General features: G+C 41.1%; 1 pseudogene; it reads left to right on the forward strand.

Annotated features, from left to right (window-relative positions):
• Positions 1-374: 374 nt before the first annotated feature.
• On the forward strand, positions 375-793 carry LOC115848821 (ubiquitin-like FUBI-ribosomal protein eS30 fusion protein; annotated as a pseudogene).
• Positions 794-9,697: the final 8,904 nt, after the last annotated feature.

Here is a 9,697-nt window from a genome sequence, read left to right on the forward strand (position 1 = left end):
AGAGAACTCCCTTTATTCATTCCCAGAAAGGACACAGAGCACGGGCTCTGTTCCCGAGAAGATGCCTGGCAAACCAACCGAACTGGCGGGAGCTCAGCGGGGAAGTGAGCGAGCCAGTGTAGACCTGGGGAGAAAACCGGCGAGTTAGTATAGACCAAAAAGGGGCATGGTGAGTGCGGTTTAGGGGCCTAGAGCATGAAGACTGGATGTGGATGTGAGTTGCAGAAAGTAGTAACCAAAAAAAAAAAAAAGTTGATGAAGTGGAATTAATCAAAACTAAAAACTTCTGTTCATCAAAAAGCGCCATTAAAGTTCTTTCTTCACGACTCCATCTTCGCGGTAGCGGCAGTGGTGCCCACGGTTCAGTGGCCGACATGCAGTTCTGTGTCTTCGCCCAGGAGCTACACACTCTCGAGGTGACGGGTCAGGAGACAGTCGCCCAAATTAAGGCTCATGTAGCTTCCCTGGAGGGCATCCCTCAAGTCGTGCTCCTGGCAGGAGCATCCTCATCCTGGAGGATGATGCTACGGTGGGTCAGTGTGGGGTGGAGGCTCTGAGCACTCTGGAAGTAGCCAGCCACGTGCTTAGAGGTGAAGTCCACGGTTCCCTGGCCGGTGCTGGGAAAGTAAGAGGTCAGACTCCCAAGGTGGCCAAACAGGAGAAAAAGAAGATGGGCCAGGCCAAGAGGTGTATGCAGTACAACTAGGGCTTTGTAAATATTGTGCTCACCTTTCGCACGAAGAAAGGCCCCAATACCAACGCTCAAGTCCTTTGTAATCCGGGCTTTCTCTAGTAAAGTCACTTAGCCCAATCAAACAACTACAACAACAACAACAAACACCATTAAAAACGTGTACAGGAAAGGCCCTGTGAGAACACAGAGACAAGGTGGCTGTCTGTACGTCAAAGAGAGAGGCTTCAGGAGAAACCACCCCTGCTGACACCTTGACCTTGGACTTCCAGTCTCCAGAAAATATACCGAAAAAATTAATTTGTGTTGTTTGAGCCACACAGCCTCGTCTTTTGTTATGGCAGCCAGAGCAGACTAATACAAATGTCTTCCATGGTGGCTGAGGACTCTTAAGAGTCCAAGGCAGAAGATGTCAGTCCTCTTGTAGGCCAGGCCCAGCATCAGTGTAGAATCATTCTGCCGTACTCTCTTGGTCAGAGCATTCTAGGCAAGTCCAGATTCAAGGCAAGAATAAGTTGTACCTCTCAATGATGCATGTCACATGCATATGGAGAGGAAGGAAACTGATGGTGACCATGCTGGAAGTAGCTACCATCCCTGCCCCCACCTAGCCCCAGTGGCCTGGAAACTTCATAAGGGCAGGAAGCAGAGGGTATTTACCAGGCACCCTCCGCTCATATCAAAGTGCTGGTATTCAACGAAATCCCCCAAACCCTTGTTGTTTGAAAGAATGGGTCAGATTAGCTTTTCCCCCCACTGTCTCCAAAGATTTTATCCTCAGGAAATGGAAGACAGTTAAATGTCAGTAAGCTAATTGCCAATTCAAAAAGAAATAATATTCAGGGAATTCCCTGGCAGTCCAGTGGTTAGGACTTGGTGCTTTCACTGCTGGGGCCCAGTTTGATCCCTGGTCTTGGAATTAAGATCGTGCAAGTCTCACGGTACAGCCAAGAAAAAAAAGTTTTAATGACTAAAGATAATCACATTTTTCAGCGACAGCATTACCTGAGTATGCCTTGAATTCTTCTATCCTGTATCATGTCTTAGATTGCTCTTTAATCTAGGACTCTTCACACTGGTCACTAAAGTAATAACCTACACCAGGGAATGTTGTTATGAGAATTAAACGAACTCAGCAATACTGGTATCTGATTAAAAAAAAAAGGTTGTCTAGCAGAGACCTGGGTCAGATAGAGAGGCCACTTACTGTAGTGGTTAGAGCTTAGACTCTGGAGCCAGTCTACCTGGATTCTAGTCTTGGCTCTGTCTTTCACTGACTCTGTGACCTTAGACAATTTAGTTAACAATTTCCCCAGCCATAAACTAGAGATCATGATACTAGCACTACCTTGTAGGATCTAGAAGGATTTTGTGCTTTAATGAACAGAGCCCAGTATATACTAGCTTCTAAATAGGTACTTACTAAATGAAACACCCATCTCTCCTTCTCCATCAACCTGAAGGAATAAGAGGAAGAATATGCAAATCAATCATTCTTAAAAGTTTCCTGATTTTTTCCCTCTCCTCTTTATTCTCAGTCCTCCTTTAGATCCATAGTAGTCCATCCTGAGAGTTTTCCCTATGGGTTCTGTTTCAGTGGGGTTGCTGGGAGCTGGTCAGAAAACTACAAAGCCACACCTGTTCAGAAGGAGATCTCTTCCCAAAGTGCAAGCAAATTCCTCTCCTTTATCAGACGTCTTACTCTCTCTCTCTGCTTCCTGCTCACTTCATGACTGCACATCTCTTAATTTCTCTGTTTTAAGATGACTCTCTCCTCCTTGCCTGTTTCAGCTTCATTCTCCATAGAAATAGCTGAGAATGGCACTGAGTATCCTGATTTTTTTCCTGCTTACCTGCCCATTCCTGTGTTTCTATTAGCTCTTACCCCACTAATGTCCTCTTGTGTCATTATTGCAATAGCCCCCAAATCGGTTCTCCTGGTTGGTATTGCCTTTACTATGGCTTGCACCATCAATACGTCACTCCTATGCTCACAAAGCTTCAATGGAACCTCCCTCCTGTAAGGGTTGAGGACGCAGAGTCTGTCCTCCACAAGCAATTTTATCGCCATTGCTTTGTTTTCATGAATTTATGTAGCCAAATTTATCAGCACTGCCTGTCCAAATTTTCTTCCACGTAGTCACTCCTAAACTTATTCCAAAACAGATTCTCTCACGGCTTGTCAATATCCTCCCAATAGTTTACTTATTAATGTTCTTATAGGTGCCACAAAGGATTTGAGGTAGTTGAAAAGAGTATTAACCATACAATAAAGTATTAGAGTTTTAAACTTTGAAAGAAAAAAAACGTCCGAGAGCATATGCCTTGAGTTCTTTGCTTGTAACCCTTTGTAGTCTCTTGCCTAGCTCTCTATAACTACCCCTCCTTTTTTGTAACTTTTAAATTATCTGTACTGTATTTTCTGCTAACAAAATAATATGTGCTTTTAGTAAAAAAAAATAATAATATGGGCTTTTAGTAAAACTAAAATATGTATTGCAGAAATGTATAACCTAAAAAGTAGGGAATTCCCTGGTGGTCCATTGGTTAGGACTCCCTAAGATTCCACAAGCCACATGGCGCAGCCAAAAAAAAAAAACCTAGACAGTAAAAAAGTCACTCATAATCTATCCTCTCCTCCCAGTCTTTCCAGCACACCACACACTTATTAGTTTTGTTTATATTCCTCTGGTATTGTTTCAGTATTTACATTAGTATATTATTATTTTACAAAAAATTAATTTATTCTACATAACGTACTGCAACTTGTTTTAACGTGACAACATAAGTTGGATATCTTTTCACATCAGTATACACATTTGTTAAAATGACATATAATGACAATAACATTGTAGCATGTACCATACTTTTTAAATTAATTTTTTGGACAATTTTTTTCTTTGCTGTTTTCTTTATAACAACTTTGCATCTCACCCCTTGTTTTTCTCACATAGTCTCAACTAGACCAATACCTAGATTTGAATAGTAAATATATTTTAAAATAGCAAGATAAATGCTGTCTTAGAATGGAAAATTTCAGAAGATGTGGAATGAACAGACCACTATCTCAAAATGAGATACCTTATGCTTTTTTACTGTTAAAAGAAATTTCAGACCTTATTTATAAATGAGCCAATATTCCTCAAAATCAAAAAGTAAATTTCTGAAACAAAAGTCATTCTTCTGATCAAGCAAAACCATTTTAAATATTTAAAATTTAAAACAGAATATCCATTTCTCTGTGCAGAAAAAAGTAATTTAAATACTTGAGAATCACTTGTGTCCTTATTTCTTAATTAGTTTGTTTTGCATAATTAAGGCATGCACATGGTATAAACTTCAAAAGGTAGAAAAGATCCACCTACTTTTCACCCCAAAGCAGAAAGGCCTCCATATTACTGGGAGTCCTTTGATCACTTCTCTCCAGCGTTCTTTAATTGTGGATGTAGTGATACCCTCCATTTTGCTTTCTGCATCCCCCTCCCCAGCCATCCATCATCTCCAAGTCAATGAGAGAGCAAAAAACAGCAAGACGCTGAAAAGGAAGGGAATATGGTGTTTCCTACTTCGTCTCCTTTCACAAGCTACCCTGAAATGCTCTTCCAAGCTGGGATAAAATGAATGACGAACAGCAGGCTTTTACTTATACTAATGATGAAATAAAATTCATATTTTATGGCAAGACAAGAAAAATGTAAACATAAAACTTTTCTCTGCCTGTTTGGGCCTCCTCCCTCCCCTTTAGTGTATATAGTGCATCTGCATTAACCAGACCTCCTCAGGAGGTAACATTCCTTCTTAATCTTGTAAAGGCTCAAGATGACCCTCTACTCGCTTTGTACATGCAGATCTGGATTATGTAAACTGTCAGTATGTCATTTGATGTATAACTCTTTGTCTCAAAAATGTATATAACTGTACTTTGACCTCTAACCGGTGGTCCTCAGAGCTTTCTGAGAGACTCTGGGGTTATAATCTTCAGGTTGGCTCAAATAAAATTTTCTATTGCTTTCTTAGATTGACTATTAACTTTTTGTCAACACTAAGTTTGAGACAGTTCTAATATTATTATTATTATTTATTATTATTATTATTTTTTTTGCGGTACGCGGGCCTCTCACTGTTGTGGCCTCTCCCGTTGCTGAGCACAGGCTCCGGACGCAAAGGCTCAGCGGCCGTGGCTCACGGGCCTAGCCGCTCCGCGGCATGTGGGATCTTCCCGGACCGGGGCACGAAACCGTGTCTCCTGCATTGGCAGGCTGACTCTCAACCACTGCGCTGCCAGGGAAGCCCCAACTCTAATATTTTTATGAAGGTTTTATCATCCTGCGTTCTTGGTATTTGTGTAGTCAGGAATTTGGCCTCATCTAAAGAGACGTCTGGCCTTTGTCTTCTTCTGGGAGGTAACTTCTAAACACTAGGAATTTCCCTAGTGATAGGAGTATTATTCCTGGTGGTCCCCTCAGAACACAACTGAGAGTTTAGCTCATGAGATGACTCAGCATGGGGCATACACATACTTCTCAGGTCTGTTTCATAGGGACTTTTGGCTTTTGACTGAGGGAAGATGTTGGAAAATGAAGGACAGAGGGAAAGGATGAGGGCCAAGGAGGGTTTGGCCCTGGCCATGTTTCACATGATGTCTAGGACAGCATCGTTCCCTCTCACTATATTTGAATCAAAGTGCTGGGCTAGGAGAAACATAGCCCTGACCAAGTGGGACTATTTTTAAGTTACGCTCGTAAATAAAAAGCTATTGTGGAATAGAAGAACCTTCTGAATAGGACAGCCTTCAAAGACACAGTGATGATTTGCCTTGATTTATCTGGAATACTTCCTATTTCCACCTGTTGTCTTTGTACAATTATTAAGAGCACCCACTGTCTCTCTCAAAGGTGTTCAAGTTTGGACAATGAATTAAATGGCCACCATTTTAAAAAAGAGGGTTCAGTTATTTGGGACAAGTGACATTTTGTCCTTTCTCCATCCTGTCTGGATTATGAAACTCCAGCAGCCATCTTGGACTATGACACGATCTTGAGGGTTAGGTACCATGCCCAAGAATGATGGAGCAGAAAAACAGAAAGTGACTAAACCACTAAGGATGATGAATCTGCCATACTAGCCCTGAATTGCCTTCTTCTGGTCTTCTTTTACATGAGGGAGATAAAAACCCCTTTTTGGGCTTTCCTATCATATGCAGGAGAACCTAATTGTAAAGGATATAGGGCCCAAGTGACTAAACAGTCAGAATAGGAGAAGGTGATGTAGCAGATCTTGTGGATGTTTCACCAGCATCCAGTCTAGTCCACTGCATAGTACCCAGGAGGTCTGCAGAGTTTTGACTTCAAGGATGGGTCTCGGCTGGCATTGACCTGTGAGTATCATCTTAGCCCCCTTGCCACATTAACTGGTTCAGGGGTGGGTAGTAAAAGCCAAATGTAAGCCAAGCAGCCCATAGTGTTCCTTTAAACACAGGGCTTTGTTTGACTGGAAAAAGACAAGACATGGAAGTTGTGATGTGCAGAAAATTTTAAAAACTTTTTATTCTGAGATTATTGTAGATTCACATATAGTTGTAAGAATAATAGAAACCCAGTATACTCTTCACCTAATCTCCTCCAATGTTATTATCTTACATAAGCATAGTATACTATCACAATCAGGAAATTGACATTGATATCATCCACCAACCTTATTCAGATTTCACTTGTTTTTATATGCACTTGTGTGTGTGTGTGTGTATTTAGTTCTATGAAGTTTCATCATGTGTAGATATCACATGTGATTAACACCACAGTTAAGATACAGAACTCTTCCATCACAAGGATCCCTTTTATAGTCACAGACACCTCCCTTCCCCCTTCTCAATAAACCATAAACCACTACTCTGTTCTCTATATCTATCATTTTGTCACTTCAAGAATGCTATAAATGGAATCATACAGAATATAACATTTCGAGACTGACCTTCTTGACTCAGTATAATTCCCTTGAGATCCATCCAAGTTGTGTATTTCAATAGTTCATTCCTTTTCATTGCTGAAAAGTATTCCATGATATGGATGTGCCACAATTTGTTTAACCACTCATTATTGAAGACTGTTTCCAAGTTTGGCTATTATGAATAATGCTTTATGCAAACTTTTGGTGTGAATGTTAAGTTTTCATTTCTCTGGGTTAAATGTCCAATGACATATAGATTTGAGACTCAAAACTGCAGCAGCCATTTGGCTACCTCATCAGAGAAACCTCCTCTGACCACCCAGTATAAAATAATGCCCCAATCACTCTTCATCCTCCATATCCTGATTCATTTTTCTTCATGGATCTTTCATACTACATATTTATTTCTTAGCTTGCCTATTATCCATATTTCTCCCTAGAAAGCAAATCCATGAGCCCAGGAACTTTGTTTTGTTCCCTGCTGTATCCTGGAGCCTAAAAGAGAGCCATGGTACACCCTCAACAAACACTTAAATGAATGAATGAATGGATGGATGAATGAATGAATGAATAAATCTCAGACATCTTTCCATATTAGTACATATAGATCTAACTCATTCTTTTTGGTCCCTGCATAGTATTCCATTGTAAGACTGAATAGTATTTTCATTAACCTGTCCCCTATTGAAGCATATTTATATTGGTTCCAGCATTTTACAAATGCAAACAATGCTATAATGACAATCCTTATACAATCATCTTTTTTTTAATAAATTTATTTATTTTTGGCTGCTTTGGGTCTTTGTTGCTGCACACAGGCTTTCTCTAGTTGCAGTGAATGGGGGCTACTCTTCCTTGCGGTGCACAGGCTTCTCATTGCAGTGACTTCTCTTGTTGTGGAGCATGGGCTCTAGGCACGTGGGCTTCAGTAGCTGTGGCGTGCGGGCTCAGTATTTGTGGCTCGCGGGCTCTAGAGCACAGGCTCAGTAGTTGTGGCGCACAGGCTTAGTTGCTCCGTGGCATGTGGGATCTTCCCAGACCAGGGCTGGAACCCATGTCCCCTGCATTGGCAGGAGGATTCTTAACCACTGTGCCACCAGGGAAGTCCAATCAATCATCTTTGTACAGATGGGAGAGAAGAGGAGTAGACGGTTCAAAGAGTATGTGCATTAAAATTGTTTTTCTTAAGCTATTACTAAGTTGCTCTCAACAATGTTCTCCAAATTTACCCTCTCATGGTATACTGGAATGCCTGTTTCCTCATGTTCTCACCAATACTGAGTATTGTTGAGCTTTTTAGTCTTTACTCATTTCATAAATTAAAAGCAACACCACATTAATTTATTAATAGTGAGTTAAACTTCTTTCCACATGTTTATTAACTTGTTCTTTTCCCCTGTGAAACAAGGCAGGACCTGTGGGGCCCTCCCTGGTACAAACCCTTCCTGTGTCCATAGACTTTATTCAGCCTCCTTGAGCTTCCCTGAGTTCTAAAGAGCAGATTCAAACAGTTGCTAATCAGGGAAGGGAGGGAATGAAGAAGGAAAGGAAGAGCAGTCACGAAACAATAGTGCACCCTTGGGGCAGGGTCCTGGTTCCTCCTCAAGGAATATATATGACAACATATATATTGAGTTCTTCTGCCAGAACTAAGGTCCTCACCCAGGTGGAGGATGGTAACTTCAAGCTGAACACAAGATTTCTGGAGCACTGCCTGTCCTGTTACCTCACCACCAACCAATCAGAAGAAAGTCACACACCCTGCAGGCCTCACCCCAAATTTTGCCTATTAAAGACTTCTCCTCCAAAACCATTGGGGAGTTTAGGGGTTTTAAGCACGAGCCACCCATTCTCCTTGCTTGGTCCTGCAATATAAACCTTTCCCTGCTCCAAACTCTGACATTTTGGTTTGTTTAGCCTCACTGTTCGTCAGGCACAGGAACTTGGGTTTGAGAACAAGATTTGGGTTTATTTCTCGGTTCCCAGTCTATTCTATTGATCTATCAGCTTATTCTTACTTTAATTATTGTAGCCTTGTGTTTTCCCTATTTTTTATTTTTATATTTCCAGACTAACTTTAGCATCACTTGGTAAAGACAGATAAAAGAGGAGAGGGTGGAAGCAGAAATATCTTAGGCCTTATCAGGTTCTCCTCAGTTTGGTGCTTGGAAGAATGGTCCAAGGAGAAAGGGGTCAACAGTGTCAAATGCCTCAGGAACATTAAGATAAAGGCTGAAGAGTATCCTCTGGATTTAGCCAATACTAACAGAAATTACTGGCACCCTGAGGGCAGATAGGTTGTGTTGATAGGGAATTTATTTTTAAATAGGTGGGAATTTATTTTAAAATAAAACACTTTATTAATAAAAATTGTATTTATTAGTTAGGTTTAGTTTCCGTTGCATATGCAGACAATCCAAATAGGTGGCTTAAACAGGACAGTTGCTTTAGTCTCTCTTACATATATAATTAGATGCAGGCACTCTGCAGTGAATAAGGACCCAGGCTTCTTTACCTTTTACTATATCATCTTAGTGCAGGCTTCCATCCTCAAGATTGTCTCATGGTCCAGGACAGCTGGTCAACCTCCTACCATCACGTGCACATTCCAGGCTGGAAGAATTAGGAGGGGGGAATGTTAAAAGGGTATGCTTTGCAGCTGAGTAGTCTTCGTTTAAGAAGCATTCTCAGAATGACCAGCCAAAACCTTCCACATAGATATCACTAGCCACCTACAATCTCAGGGCCATGTTGAAGTGTGAAAGAAGCGCTAGGTGAGTTGGTGTACCTGAGCACATCCATAACCAGCTGGACAAGATTTCATACAGCAGAGCTGCCTTCATGAATATACCATAGTATTGGCAGTAAAGGCACCTGGAAAGTATCTTTCAGCTGGGCATATTGCTACCTGGAATAAAACTTTAAGGAAGGAGTGGAGATTGGCTATAAAGTAGTCAATGACAGTCCCTTCCATATTGTGTTAAGGTTGAAAAGCACTTATTAAAATAAATAGCTGTACCAGAAGTCCCAAACTGGAGGTGAGGAGGTCAATTTCATCTT

This window comes from Globicephala melas, chromosome 11 (assembly GCF_963455315.2).
Source record: "Globicephala melas chromosome 11, mGloMel1.2, whole genome shotgun sequence".
Taxonomy (NCBI): Eukaryota; Metazoa; Chordata; class Mammalia; order Artiodactyla; family Delphinidae; genus Globicephala; species Globicephala melas.